Source organism: Pituophis catenifer, unplaced genomic scaffold, assembly GCF_029215685.1.
Source record: "Pituophis catenifer annectens isolate HBS135680 unplaced genomic scaffold, rPitCat1.0.hap2 SCAF_6, whole genome shotgun sequence".
Classification (NCBI taxonomy): Eukaryota; Metazoa; Chordata; class Lepidosauria; order Squamata; family Colubridae; genus Pituophis; species Pituophis catenifer.
In genome coordinates, this window is record NW_027256886.1 from 38,853,885 (window position 1) to 38,868,744 (window position 14,860).

Below are 14,860 nucleotides of genomic sequence, written 5' to 3' on the forward strand. Positions count from 1 at the left end.
TGCTGCCCAATACAAAAATATTCTCAGCTTTAATATGTCTTCCAACATTTTTTCTATTGTACCGGCAGACAAATCTATCCCATTTTTTGAAATGAACGATTAAAACATAATATTGGTCCTTCTGCACACACAGACCTTGAAGCAAGACAAATTTTTACCAATATACTTACAATGACAGGAACATTATACAACTATGCTCCATCTCCTCATTTTATGGAGAGTTGGCAAAAGACAAACCTGCTCAATAAAAGACAGAAAGGAAATTCCACCCACACAATCCTGCAACCCCACTGCAAACATAGAAGCTACTAACGTCACAGATTCATGAATGGATGCCTACGAGGCTGTTTTAGGTCTCCGAACAAACCCTGCGGTGGTGTGTGCCCTGGAAGGGGAGGGAAACAGAGGAGCAGCCAATCAAAGGCAGGCAACTATAGCTTGCCTTTCTTCAGAGGAACCTCATCACAGAATGGACAGTCATCACCAATCAAACCCAGGCAACAGAGTCTCAAAGGGTTATCAAATAAACCCTGCCAGCTGGAAGGGGTGCAGAGCAAATAGAAACAGATGACAACATAAACAATTCTAAGGTACAAAGGCGAGTATTAGAACAACATATAGAAAGCATAGAATTGTTGTTACAAAGCTGCAAAACGGAAAAGCTCTATACCTCCACTATATAATGAGCATAAAAAATAACTTTCTTAAATAGGCTTTGTTCACCACCTAATGTATATTTTGTTCATCATTAACATCTCTGTGTGTGTGTGTGTGTGTGTGTGTGTATGTGTGTGAATATATCATTATATTTATTTATCAGGAACACTCATTTTGTTTTAAAATTGCATATACAGCCCATGAAACATAGTTAATAATTTAAAAATATGTATAGATTAGGTGTTTAATATAAAAGCATCTTTTTGTTCTTGCACCACCCAGCCTTCTAATTTAATGTCTAGTCCAGATAAAGATAGAAAAAAACTATTGTTTTTTCAATGCCAGTTCCTCCAAAACCACAAATAGCATTTGAAAACTTCATTACAGTTTTTACATCTGATGTGTATGTCTGGGTCTCTGTGAATGTGAATTTTCACATTCTTCTATGACAAAGAAAAAACCCTCCATGTTGCATTAAGTATAGCATAGTTTTGTACGAAATTAGTATTCAGAATTTAAATAGTAACATGCATATTATAATAGTATATGTATTTATACAACCAATCCTTAATTTAATATTGCGTGCCCCTACACAGCAGGAAAAAAATATCAAAAAAGCAGTGGGAAAGAAGAGGAAAGTTACAAACATATTTCATTAATGAGGGTGAATTGCCCTATTAGATTTTTATTTGAAGCATTCACTGCTTTTCAGAAATATACCAATACCACTCCTTCTTATTTTAGATCTGCTTGAGTGCCTCCATTTTCACTTAGTTAGACTTAAGAAGCACATACATTAAATGAACGAATGAAAGAGGGCCACAAGTATTTAACAAGTTTTAATACCAAGCATGGCAAATTTTAATATACAAAATGCTGTTTAGACTAATTGTCCTGCAATCTTCTGCAGGTTTATGAAGGAAATTTTTGCTTATAACTTGGATGAAGTGATGTACTTGATTATATCCTGATTTTGTTTCAGAAAGCCTATCTTTACATGACACTCATGCCAGAAATGTCTTAGATTGATTCCCCAAACAAGAACTTAACCACAGTTTCAACTGGAAAACCATGACCATCCTAGCCACATCCCAAAACACTGGAGAATTCTGGCACTGTGACAAATTGGCTATCAATAGACACATAGGAATAAACAACATCTACATACTGTGCAAAAGAGATAATCAAGAAACAAAAGGGGAACCAAAAAAAGAAACACTTCTCCACCAGTAATCAACACCCATTTAAGCATAGATGAACACCAAGATTAACATCAGACTAACAATCAAGAAATAAACAATATCCCAATCAAGGAACTGCCAAACAAGCTAACAGTAAACAGCCCAACCAAAGAACCTCCAAGACCATTTCCACCAACACTGACAGGGCAAGCCACAAGAATATAAATTGAGAGCAAACTCCACTCAACTACTAGAACAATATCTGAGGTGCCATGTCCTTTATCAGCAGGCCAATTGGTCTGAATTGTTGCCTCTTCCAGAATTTGCCTATAACAGCTATGATACATTCCTCCATGGAATTTATAGCTACCAGACATCTTGCTTCCAGAACTCCACTTCCTTTCCTCATCCCTGTCAGTTCCTTTAAAGGAACAATTAGATTTGGTCAAAGTTGCAAATAAGCATGCCACAGATGCACAAAAGCAAGAAGACCTCTGTGGGAGATTTGCTGTGGCTTTCCACTATGTTTTGTCTGTTCCTGGAGAAAGATGAAGTGGAATGTATTCTGGATTCTAAACATAGAGCAAAATTTATGAGTATGTCATTCACTGGAATTCTTTGATTTCTCAAATCAGAGAAAAAGAGTGAAACGGCAATAGATGTCCATACTCCACATATGGTATTCCACTTCCTTATGAAATTCTTGCACAATACTTGCCTCTGTTAATTGCAGTTACTATCAACAAACAATGAGCTCTAGAACGGAGACACTTTAAAAAAGAGGCTAGGCTCTCTGGTGTTGGGGGAGGGCGGGAGAAAGGGAGGAACTTTCCAGCTCCATCTGAGTCTACTCTGCCAGATTTATACATTGACTTTATTAAGATGCCAGGCCCATTTGCAAGTGAGAGAAACAGGAGGAAGTCTATAGCCATTGAGATTAATTTTAACTGCAGAGGTATTATAAGAGTTTATAGTTGTCCTTGAGGAAGGAAGGAATGAGCCACTAAGGAAAGCAGCAAAGTACATATATCTGAGAAAGTCACTCAAAATAACCCCACCTTGATTTTGTTTACCATATGATGCAATAGAAAGTGGCCAGCCTTGTAAGATTCTGTTACCTTACAACAATAAACTGTCTTTCCTAGTATTCTTGGAGTGTTCGTTTCTTGACCATGCCTACTTCAAAGGGCTGGCATTAAGCTATACATAAATTGTGAAAAATAGAGCAAATAAATTGATTTTTTATAATTTGACCAAAGTTTTCTAAAGTTAGGGATGTGGATTAAGAAATTTTAAGACTTATAGATCCTCACAGATAGTAAGTATATGTGGTAACACAAACAAACAGGGTCAAGAACAAATGAGTGCAGAATGAAGCATACTGAATACAAAAATAAATGATTAGAACAAAATAAGTATATTATGGCATTGTGCTCTTTCAGAGAGAATAAATGAGGATCAAATTGCCGAACAAATTTATGAAGGAAGAGTGAAACAATCAAGATGAAAGGATAGATTGGAAAAGCTGAGGTTTGATTAAATAAATGAGATCCCCAAGAAGATAGAGGTGAGAAGTTTAAAGGAAAAAAGAGAATATATTACTGTGTCTATGTTGTTAGAAAGTGTGGCTTCCGGGGATAGAAGCACATGGAAATGTATAGAAACCAGATTTAGTAGAATTTCATTTTCTTTTATCTCCTGCCTTTAATATTTTTTTTTTTTGCTTACTATTTCTTACTTTCTCTCTGCATAGTATTTATAAACCTGAAAGGGAAGAGCAAGACAAATATGTATACAAAAACAATTTATTAGAAATACAACTGCTTATGAATAGTACTTTATAAAGCAGCAGTTAAACATGTAAGAAACATATGAAATATATCAGCATAGAAGTTTGGACACACATTGGTATGTCAATTTTATCTGAACTGGTTAAAAAAACCAACTGGTAATCTAGAGCTATTGATATTAAAAATGAATGTAACACTCTTTCCCTTACTCAGAAGAATGAGAAAATCCTCATTCCTCCCTGAGTTCATTTCTCAGGGAAAATCATTATATTTATTCATCACTGTACTTGGTTCATTTTCTAGAAAAATTCATATACCAGTATAAGATAACAGTCAAGTGAATTGGAGACTTTTTTTTTTAATCGTTATTTGTTGTCAGGCTATTTCTGTTCCACTGATTACCTTTAATTAATAAACTTTGTCCCATCAGGACTCACTTGTCTGATTTTTCTATACAATTTATCTGATTTCAAAAACCTTGGGGATTTTTTGTCCAATTCAGATTTATTATTTTAACTGCTGGCTGATAAGCCTTATTTAAGGGTACAAAGGTTGAGTTCAACACACAGGAAATCAAAGAACACTAGGGAAGCCAAGAAATTATGCTCTATATGTTATTTCCTTATGTATGAGTCTCTGGCAAGTCATCAGATTTTCTTACTATCAATCTTCTGTCCTTCTCTTTGTTTTCTAAGGACAAGTATTATACCCTTTTTCCCCCAAAATAAGACATCCCCTGAAAATAAGCCCAATCGGGCTTTTGAGCGCATGGCAATAAGGCCAAGGGCTTATTTCAGGGTTCAAAAAAATATAAGACAATTACCAACTAATAGATTACCAACTGCAGCAAAAGAATTTTACAACCAGCACTATACAACAACCTCAGTCTTTCAAGCTACTTTGGTCAATGGAAGGTCTTCAAGATTGACTTGTAATATTTTAGAATGATAAAATATCAATCTAATCCCATGTGTGATTTTTTTTTAAATGCCCCTTGACAAAAAACAAAAACACAAAGGGAAAATCAAAATAAAATGAAAAGGGGAAATGCACTATATTGGTTATTTTGGACAATGGGGTTATTAAGAGTTTCTAGGCAATATCTAGAAATACTTTGAACACTTGTAATAATTGTATTCAAAGAAAACTGTTTTTGAAAGCTAAATTCACTCCAATTGGCACAGCTCAGTTTAGTTGGTTAACTTACTGTAGTTTGGTTCATCCAATCTTGTTTCAAACGCCCTTCTAAATTTTGTAAATATTTTTATATCCAATTTATTTTATGTATTTTATCCTTGATTACAACTAGATCTTTCACTATATAAATATATTTTATTATATTAACATTCCTTAAGGAAACAGTTATTGTTCATCACAATGAATCAATATGCCCCCATTTTTATTTAAAATTTTATTTAAAATTTTCCATACTGATACTTTTCTGACATAAATAAAAAAAGCCAAATATACAGTATTTAAAAGCAATTCTTAATCTGAATAAATCAAAGAGAATTCCTATTCTAATTCGGTCTGAGCTAACTGTGGAGGGGTGCCATAAGTTTTCAATCATTTTATAATTAGTTATTGTTTTGTGGTACTGATTCAATCATACTCTCTAGATAATGGTTTTGCAGTTCTCTGCCCAACGTCTTTCAGGACTGAAAAACTGCCAAATAAATAAAATGAAGTTACACATACTATATTAATAAGTCAACTTAAGTTATTTTCTTAATATAAGGAAGCCTTGATTAGCAAGACATTTAATCACATAAAGTAAATTCCGATGAGATTCTTTTAATAACTTGTACAAATAGACTTCAATTAACAACAGTTCATTTAGTGACCGTAGAAAATTACAATGGCACTGAAAAAAGTGACTTATGACCATTTTTCACATTTATGACCGTTGTGGTATCCCTATGGCCAAGTGACCAAAATTCAGACACTTGGCAATTGACTCATATTTATGACTGTTGAGTGTCCTGGGATCATATAACCATCTTTTGCAACCTTCTGACAGCAAAGACAATGGGGAAGCCAGATTCACTTAACAATTGTGTTACTAACTTAACAATTGCAGTGATTCAGTTAACAAGTGTGGCAAAAAAGGTCATAAAATAGGGCAAAATTCACTTTAAAATGTCTCACTTAGCAACAGAAATTTTGGGTTCAATTGTGGTCATAAGTCGAGGACTACCTATACATTTAATCTTCAAAATATGTTTTATGTCTCTAGAATATTACGGAGAGTAAAAAAGTAATCACTTACCATTCTCAAATTGTGAATTCCAATACAAAGGCAACAATTTATGGCTCATTTTATTGCATTCCTGCTGAGTGCATCTGCCTGCCACTCCCTCCCAAAATGTGGATTTGGGCAAACTAGAAGGCAATTTCAAAAAGTTAAATGTATGTAGTTAGCCAAATATATTACCATGTAACATTGTCAGAGTTTGTTTTATTTATTTATAATTTACATATATTATTGTTATGACACATTTCAGTGCCACAGTGTTATATTATACATATCTACATCTGTACCTCCAAGGTCATTCTATTGGGACTTGGTTTTCTTGTTGAAGAGTGACAATGTGATCTGAGAGATCACAATAATAGTCAGATCTCACCCTGGTCACTTTGAGATTCTCTTGCGCTCCCCCCACAAATGGAGACTGCACTCATTTAATTGGTCCACACCTGATGACTAATGGATCCAACTGGATTTCTAAGAAATTTGGAAGAAATATCTTCCAATTTGCTACATGGTCCTGCAGAATGCCATCCATTGATAGGGTCACCCTCTCCTTAGAAAGGAGGGTCTAGAGGTCCATCTACAGGGCCGTGCAGACGAATTCTCCAGGCATCTGGAGGATAAAATCACTTGGATTTGTTCCAGTTGGATATCAACTGTGGTGCAAGTTCTGTAGAGATGCCCAGAGAGCAGAACTATTTAGTTATCTGGGAACAGTTTAATTTTGTTGGACCTAAGGAAGTGGACAGAGTTTAATGGAATGCAAATGCTATCACCTTTAGATACATGCTCCTCCTCGCTGGTTAAGGCTGCTCAGGAGATATCATGTGGTGGGTCTGAGCAATGGGAAATTTATTCTTGTTGTAGGTGTTACCAGCTTGTTTTTTTCCTATTCAAGAACCCATCGCTGGAGCCTACCATTCTGGACAATTTTTGTCCAATTTGCCACCTCTCCTTTTGGGGAAAGGTGGCTGAGAAGATGGTGTCATTGCAACTCCAGAGGATCCTGAAGGAAATGGATTCTCTGGGTCCGTTTTCAGTCAGGTTTTAGGCCCGGATATGAGACCAAAATGGTATTGGATGATCTCTGATGGGAGTGGGATGGTTATGGTGCATACATCTTGCTCTTCCTGATCTCTCAGCAGCTTTTGATACCATTGGCCATGGTATCCTTTGGGGGCCACTTAGAAAATTAGGGGGGGGACAGTCCCAATCAGTATTAAAAGGAAGTGAGAGGTCCAACTTACAGCTCCTGCTTTGAGGAACATCACAGGTCTTCGGGTTTTCTTCATTCCTTTTTAATATCTACCTGAAACATCTAGGTGAGATCATCTGTCACCAACGGATGAGGTATCACCAGTTTCTCTTTATATATATCTGTCCCAGGTGAAATGTGTGAGTGGGCATTCTTTTGCAGTGCCTGGAGGCTGTGGAAGCCTGGATGGGGAACAGTCTTCAGCTGACCCCTGGTAAGACAAAGTGGCTGTGGGTGGACCCCTCTATATTCAGGAGTTTATCATCTTGGTCTTGGATGGTGTGTAACTTGGGGGACATCTTGGACTCACAGCTCTTGCTCAAAAAGCAAACGGCAGCCATGGCTAGGAAGGCCTTTGCTCAACTCCATGTTATGTGCCAGGTCACCCTTCCCTCAATAGGAAGGCACTTCCCTTGGTCACTCATGCCCTGGTCATCTCCTATTTGGATTACTGCAACATGCTATCCTTGAACAGAATCTGGAACTTCAGCTGGTACAAAATTTGGAGCTGTATTTGGTGCTCAAGGAAGGGCACCTGTAACACCTCTGCTCTGCAAACTGCATTGGGTTCCAGTTTATTTCCGGGTCCAATTCGAGTTGTTGGTTATGACCTATAAAGCCCTATATGCATGGGGCTAAACTACTTTCAGAACTGGCTTCATCTCATTACATTGGTCCATCCCACCCAGTCAGATAGGGAAGGTATGTTGCAGATCCTGTCAGTTAAAGAACTCTGACTGGCGGGGTCTAGGAAGAAAGCCCTCTCTGCTGTTGGCGCCACCCTATGGAATATACTTCCACTGGAGGTAAGGCAGGCCCCCAACCCTCCCCCCAAAGGGTTAAAACATGGCTCTGTGACCCTTCATGGGGTAGAGCACAGTTGTGGGGTTAGTTGGTGTCATGAGAGCCCTTCTTTTGCCTTTGTCAAATGATTTTAACAGAGTCTAATTATTCTTGCCTCAACTTTTAAAAAAATTAAAATTTCTAATTTTAAAATTTTAACTGTTTAATGCACCGTCACACAGCACCCTTAAATAAGTTTAATGCACACTCACACAGCATTAGTCAAAGCATTTCTAGGTTTGGCACTTTAAGAAAATGGTGTATATTGCTCTACGTGTGCATTGAAGGTGCCTAACTGCTGGCCTCCAAAGATATTCCAGACTGGATCGCTTCACCAAATCCTGCAAGTAATCTTAAATTCATTGAGCTTAAAATTACTTCAACCAGTACTAGTGGAGATGGAAAATTTGACAAAGCAAATTGGGTGACCAAACCAAAGCAAATCCATTAATTAACATAGGCATACTATTTACTGTATGTATACTGTACTTACTACCTGTACTGTGCAAATATGTGATTCGGGGTTTCTTTAATAAATATGTACCGGTATTTTATCTGTAGAATAGAATAGAATAGAATAGAATAGAATAGAATAGAATAGAATAGAATAGAATAGAATAGAATAGAATAGAATAGAATAGAATAGAATAGAATAGAATAGAATAGAATAGAATAGAATAGAATAGAATAGAATTTTTTATTGGCCAAGTGTGATTGGACACACAAGGAATTTGTCTTGGTGCATATGCTCTCAATGTACATAAAAGAAAAGATACGTTCATCAAGAATAATAAGATACAACACTTAATGATAGTCATAGGGTACAAATAAGCAATCAGGAAACAGTATCAATATAAATCGTAAGGATAGAAGCAACAAAGTTACAGTCATACAGTCATAAGTGGAAGGAGATGGGTGGTGGGAATGATGAGAAGATTAATAGTATGTGTATAAGGTTAATAGTAAAAATATTCGTCGTTTGCAGGGAAACAGAAGCTCACGGAAGAAACACCACAGAGATCTGACCTGGGGGAACGGCGCACAGGCCAACAGAGAGGGCTCTGTGTGCCACTTCTGGCACATGTGCCGTAGGTTCGCCATCTCAGTACTATGTTATTCGTGGGTCAATGGATGTGCTTGTGGGATTTTTTCATAGGATATATTTTTTCTGAGTGTACTTTTCTGACCACTATTATTTTTTGTTTTCTACAATAACTATTTTTGTTATACTTTATGAAGACAATATTTAAGTTTGGAAGTCATGACTCAGTAAAGAAAGTCAAGTCATGAACTACTGGCAAGAGAATAAGGAATTGGGAAAAGAAGCAAGAAACTGTAATTTAGCTGAATGCTTTCTTTAACAGCTTATGCAGCACACTTCTCCAATTTAGGAAAAGGCTTAAACTAAGAATAAATCAAGATTTCAGGTTCAGCTGTAAACAATATAACCATTATACATATTGACAAAAAATCATTTTCTTACTTGGTTGAGAACTTTAAACAAAACAGAATTTCTAGTTTAGTGTTGTGTGTTAATTATTTTAGATCTTCTGAACAGAAGATCTAAAATAATTATATAACAGAAAATATAGCATATAAATAATATATTCTTCCCTTTTGCCAAGGCATAAGGAATATATTTGTTAGCATTTAAAATTGTATAAATTAATTCAAGACAAAGGTTTCCTTTAAAAGTATAATAGATGAGTTCAGGATCAGAACTAATTAGAAAGGCATTCTCATTTTATAATGTTACTTCTGTTTTGCAAGGCATACTGGAAAAAGTGTTACAAAGTGTTCCAGAGATGAGGTACAATCTATAGGCACTATTTGAAAGTTTTTAACTATCACTTATTTGGGTAGTCATTATATTTGCATCACTTCCAAAATACAGTGTCAGTGGACTATACAAATGCTTGATAGAACTTTTTGTGCCTTCCTATGATATTAAAAATGCTAGCTTCCCTTTTACAGTAGTACTCCATTTCAGACATAACCATGTTCTTTATCTAGTTTAGGTATTCGCGCACAATAGAAAAAAAAACTCCAGGCAGTGAAAAAATGCACAATACCATAAGTAATCTCATTACTTATAATCAATTCATTTATTTTTGCCCCAGGTTTCATGTCAAACATAGACAAAATCCTGGATTTCTTTAACATAGGTCTTGTTAGAACTGTGAGAATACAGCTACTGTGGGCTAATTCATATACAAAGATCAAATCATGTTCTATTACAACAAAACTATTAATCAACAAAGTTTCTTATTCCTACATGCCCATGTTTTTATCTTACTTTCGCCTTGGAGGAATGTGTGTTATAATGCTATTACTGCTAGGGAGTAGTGCTATTATTCCTTCACATCCCAGTTTTGTAGAACAAGGATGTTTAAATGGAGTTATCACTAGCATGTATTTTATTCAGCTGATAAAACAACCTTCTGCATATTTACCTAGGAATTAGCCCCACTGAACTTTTTCTAGGTTGGATCTATTTTATTTATTAGAATTTGTCAAACAAAAACGAGAAGAATAAAAGAAAAAAAATACAATGACAGGGACGATAGGCATGTTAGTGGACTTATGCACGCCCCCTCTACTGACCACTTAAGTATGAAGTAAGGTCTACAGAAATCAATTTGTGACTGAAACTGTGAAAATTTGTACCTGAGACAACTGGATCAGGTAGAGCATTCCAGACTTAGTAAAACCTATCACTCCACAGTTTGAACTACACCGTCCCAAAAAAAGAGGTTAAGATAGTTATGCTACAGAGTAACATAGTGTGGGATGTGCCCGGTTTTATAACATTTTTATTCTAAAGTATCATCACCCCTCTACCTCCCGCCCCATCAGTAGAAGACGGGCATGACCCCTTTCCAATAAAGATTCCTAACTGTTCAAACAAAAAATAATGTTGCAAACATGCTTTAGTTTCTGCCTGATCAATAATGGACACAGGTGATGTGCGCATCTGATGGTGCGAATCTGCAGAGCCGGTGCTGCAATGACTACGGCGATCCTGCCCCTACCACGTAGCCAGGTATCCATGTCAAAGGTGAAAACACTCCTTTGGCCAACAAGACACAGCAAAGCTAAAAAAAAAAAAACCCAAAAGAAAAACAGCGCAGGTAGCCCTGAATATCCCGAAGTGCCACCCGATGCCCACGCGAACGGAAGCCGCCGAGCCTCGGCCATAACAAGAGAGACGCGCGTTCCCGAAGGGCTCATTACGCGGCGCCCGTTACTTACCGCCTGAACGCCGTCTTAAATCGGCCACCGTCGGCCATTGGTCCTCCTCCCACCTGCCGGGCCGTCAACATTGCGTCACTTCCGGCATCACCTGACAGAAAAGAATACAGCTCCTGCGCTGCCTCCTATAAATTCGCTTTGGATAAATGTACTTCCGGCTATGCCCTCACCCCGTAGCTAAGGTTACAGGAGTGTTGTGATCCTTGGCGAGGGGTGGAATTGAGGCTTGAAGTGTTTGCATTGAATCACTGTTAACGCAATGCTAAGCCCCGACAGTCTCTTCACTGTAACCGTGGTGACACATTCGCTTAAATCAGTGTTTCTCAAACTTGGAAGCTCCCAGAATCCCCCAGCCAGCTGGCTGGGGGATTCTGGGAGTTGAAGTCCACCCATCTTCAAGCTTCCAAGGTTGAGAAACACTGGCTTAAATGAACCCGAGACCACCTCCTAGTCTCATGAACCAATGCAAAAGATCTGTAGAGATTCTCAGTCATCCAGGTCATGGTTGTCTCAAAGGTGCTTTTTCCAGGAGGCAACTGGATTTTCTTGATTTTTCTTTTGAAGACATTTCACTTCTCATCCAAGAAGCTTCTTCAGCTCTGACAGGATAGTGGGGAATGGAAGGATTTATATTCCTTTGTAGGAAGAATTATCCTTCTGGGTTCAGCTCCAAGTGGGGAAAACGACACTGGAAACACCGAGACTGCTTGGAAAGATGCTTTAATGGTGAACAGGATCACATGGCTTGAGTTCCTGAACAGAAAAGGGGTGAGATGCAGTGAGTCCCCGGGTTTTATGCCCTCTCTGGCTTTGAACCTTCCTGGGGCCCAGAAAGAGTATCCTGATCGGTTGTCAGACTCCCAGCAGGTGGGGGTCTTAGCTAGCCTTGCTGGCTGATGTAATCTTCCCAGGTGTCATGTGGTGAGTTTCTGTTGCTAGATGGGTCCTATTGTGTTGCAGATGATGGTCCATTGACAAAGATGGGAGGGAATTGAGTTTCTGCCTCTGGCCCATTGACAAAGGGTGGGGGGGGTGGGAGGGAATTGAGTTTCTGCCTCTGGCCCATTGACAAAGGGTGGGGGGGAGGAAGGTGGGAGCTGCTTTGTCTTTAAAACATGTTTCTCCATTTCTCAACCAGGGAAATACAATATTCTGCCTTTTTAATATTTCCCAAAATATTTCATTCTTCTAGGAGAGGGGTGGATGCTAACTTCTTACACCTTGCAGACAGCTGGTAATTTATTTAATTTATTATTAAAATAAAATTACCAGCTGTCTGCAAGGTGTAGGAAGTTAGCACCCGCCCCTCTCCTAGAAGGAATATAAATCCTTCCATTCCCCACTTCTCATCCAAGAAGCTTCTTCAGCTCTGACAGGATAGTGGGAAATGGAAGGATTTATATTCCTTGCAGACAGCTGTTAATTTTATTTTAATAATAAATTTATTTTATTTATTTTATTTTATTTTTCATATTTGTATACCGCCCTACTCCCGAAGGACTCAGGGCGGTGAACAGCCATAATAAATACAAATACATATAGAAGTTAAAAACTATTAAGAAACAGATTAAGTAATTTAGGCTCAAAGATTAAAAAACATCCAAATTTATCTAAAGAGGTTTAAAACCCAATTTAAAAGACAGTTTAAAAGCCAATTAAAAAGGGAGAGTTAGGCCAGACCAGCTTGTTGGAATAGAAATGTTTTCAGGGCTCGGCAGAAAATGCGTAAGTCTTGGATGTTTCGTAACTCCGGGGGAAGCCCGTTCCAGATGGTAGGTGCCCCCACAGAAAAGGCTCTCCCCCTGGAGGCCGTCAGTCAACATTGTTTGGCCGACGGCACCCTGAGGAGTCCCTCTCTATGGGAGCGAACTGGTCGGTGAGAGGCTATTGGTGGCAGGAGGCGGTCTCGTAAGTACCCTGGTCCTGAGCCATGGAGCGCTCTAAAGATAGTAACCAAAACCTTGAAGCGCACCCGGAAGACCACCGGGAGCCAGTGCAGCTCGCGCAGGAGGGGGGTTACATGAGAGCGCCACATTGCTCCCATTACCACCCGCGCGGCCGCATTCTGGACCAGTTGGAGCCTTCGGGTGCTTCTCAAGGGGAAATTAAATAAATTACCAGCTGTCTGCAAGGAATATAAATCCTTCCATTCCCCACTATCCTTTCAGAGCTGAAGAAGCTTCTTGGATGAGAAGCAAAACATCTTCAAAAGAAAAAAACTAAGTCTAGTTGCCTCCTGAAAAAAAGCACCTTTGGGACTGCAAAAGATGCTTTCTTGTCCTCCAAGACAAAAGGTTGCTACCATTATAATACTGTACCCCATTGCCTGAGTTGGTATTTGAAAACAAAAATCCTTAAATGTAGAAAAGGGAAGTGTTGAGTCAGAGGTGTTTTGATTCCTCATTACCGATTTTCATATTATTGAGAAAAATATTAAGCATTTACCTATGTGGCTTCCCCTTTCCACTCATACTCATAAGTTTTAGTGTCGCTTAGGAGCCAAATCATTTATTTTGGTGCATTTTGGGCCTCTACTTGATAAGAAAGATGTAGTGGAATGGGACTCAGCAACAGTTGCTGACGTTCCCTTCTGTGACTTGTTCAATTTGATCAGTTGTTTAATTCCAGTCAACTGGGTGATTTAAAAAAGTCTGCATTTGTTTTGTGTGTTTCAGTTGCAAATAAACCCACTGAACTCAATAGGATGTTCACCTACACAACACCTATATAGCTGTTATACCTGTTATTAGGGAACAAAAAAGGTAAAGGAGTCTCTCCGCTAGTCATTGCTGACTGTAGGGGGCGGTGCTCATCTCCGTTTCTATTAGGGAACAGGATCTTCGTGATTTAATCCAGGGATCCTTTACACGTATTGGATTTGCACTTTATCTTTTGCAGTCTAGTAAGTTCTGATAAACTGTGTCTGAAGAAGTTAGTTGGCCGTTCTGAACTGCAATTAATAATTGGAATGATTGTTTTCCGATGCAAATAATACATCTCAGTCCGAACAGTCATAAGTGCAAAGGCTGCATCCCGTAACATGTCTAGCTATTTCTTCCTCTTAAATGATTTATCTGTGCGTTTTAGGAGATGGCCTAAAATGACTTCAAAATACTTTTTTAAAAAAGACGAAATAATAAACATATTAAAGAAGATATATTATCATTTTATTTCCATTAAGTCCGTTTATTTAGGTATATACCAGCAAATCACATCTCTAAGATCTTCACCATTATCCGAAATCACGAAATCACCAAAAAAAAAAAAAAATCCTAGAAAATCTTTTTAAATAAATAAAAAAAAGGCATACGAAGGCATTTACAAAAGAAGTACCCATATGATATATGACCCCATTTCTATCCCACTCCACTTCTTATTTATATGCATCTTGCATTGACTTCAATGGAACAGGCAAGTGATCTTGTAATTCTTCAGCCCCCATTACTGTTCTTTCCATAGATCTCCTTGCTAGAAAGCGGCCCCGGTGTAAAACCAAGCTGATCGCCTTAATTTAAATTAAAATAATTTCCCCGTTAAGTCGATGCCAGAGAATTTGGACTGCTCTTAAGCACGCACTTGCCTTCGGTCAGGATTTCCTGCTCCAGTTGGAACCTCCCTCTTAATGCGCGCG

At 38.1% G+C, this 14,860-nt stretch overlaps 1 protein-coding gene across 1 annotated transcript in view; it reads right to left on the bottom strand.

Moving 5' to 3' along the window:
- The window catches only part of MAP3K13 (mitogen-activated protein kinase kinase kinase 13), a 29,790-nt gene extending 18,525 nt beyond the window's left edge, over nt 1-11,265 (bottom strand). The window contains exons 1-2 of the mRNA XM_070946435.1: nt 11,230-11,265; nt 5,898-6,010 (exon numbers count right to left, since the gene is read on the bottom strand). The gene's annotated coding sequence lies outside the window, so the exon portion shown is untranslated. The remainder of the gene's footprint in view (nt 1-5,897; nt 6,011-11,229) is intronic.
- Between the last annotated feature and the right edge of the window lie 3,595 nt (nt 11,266-14,860).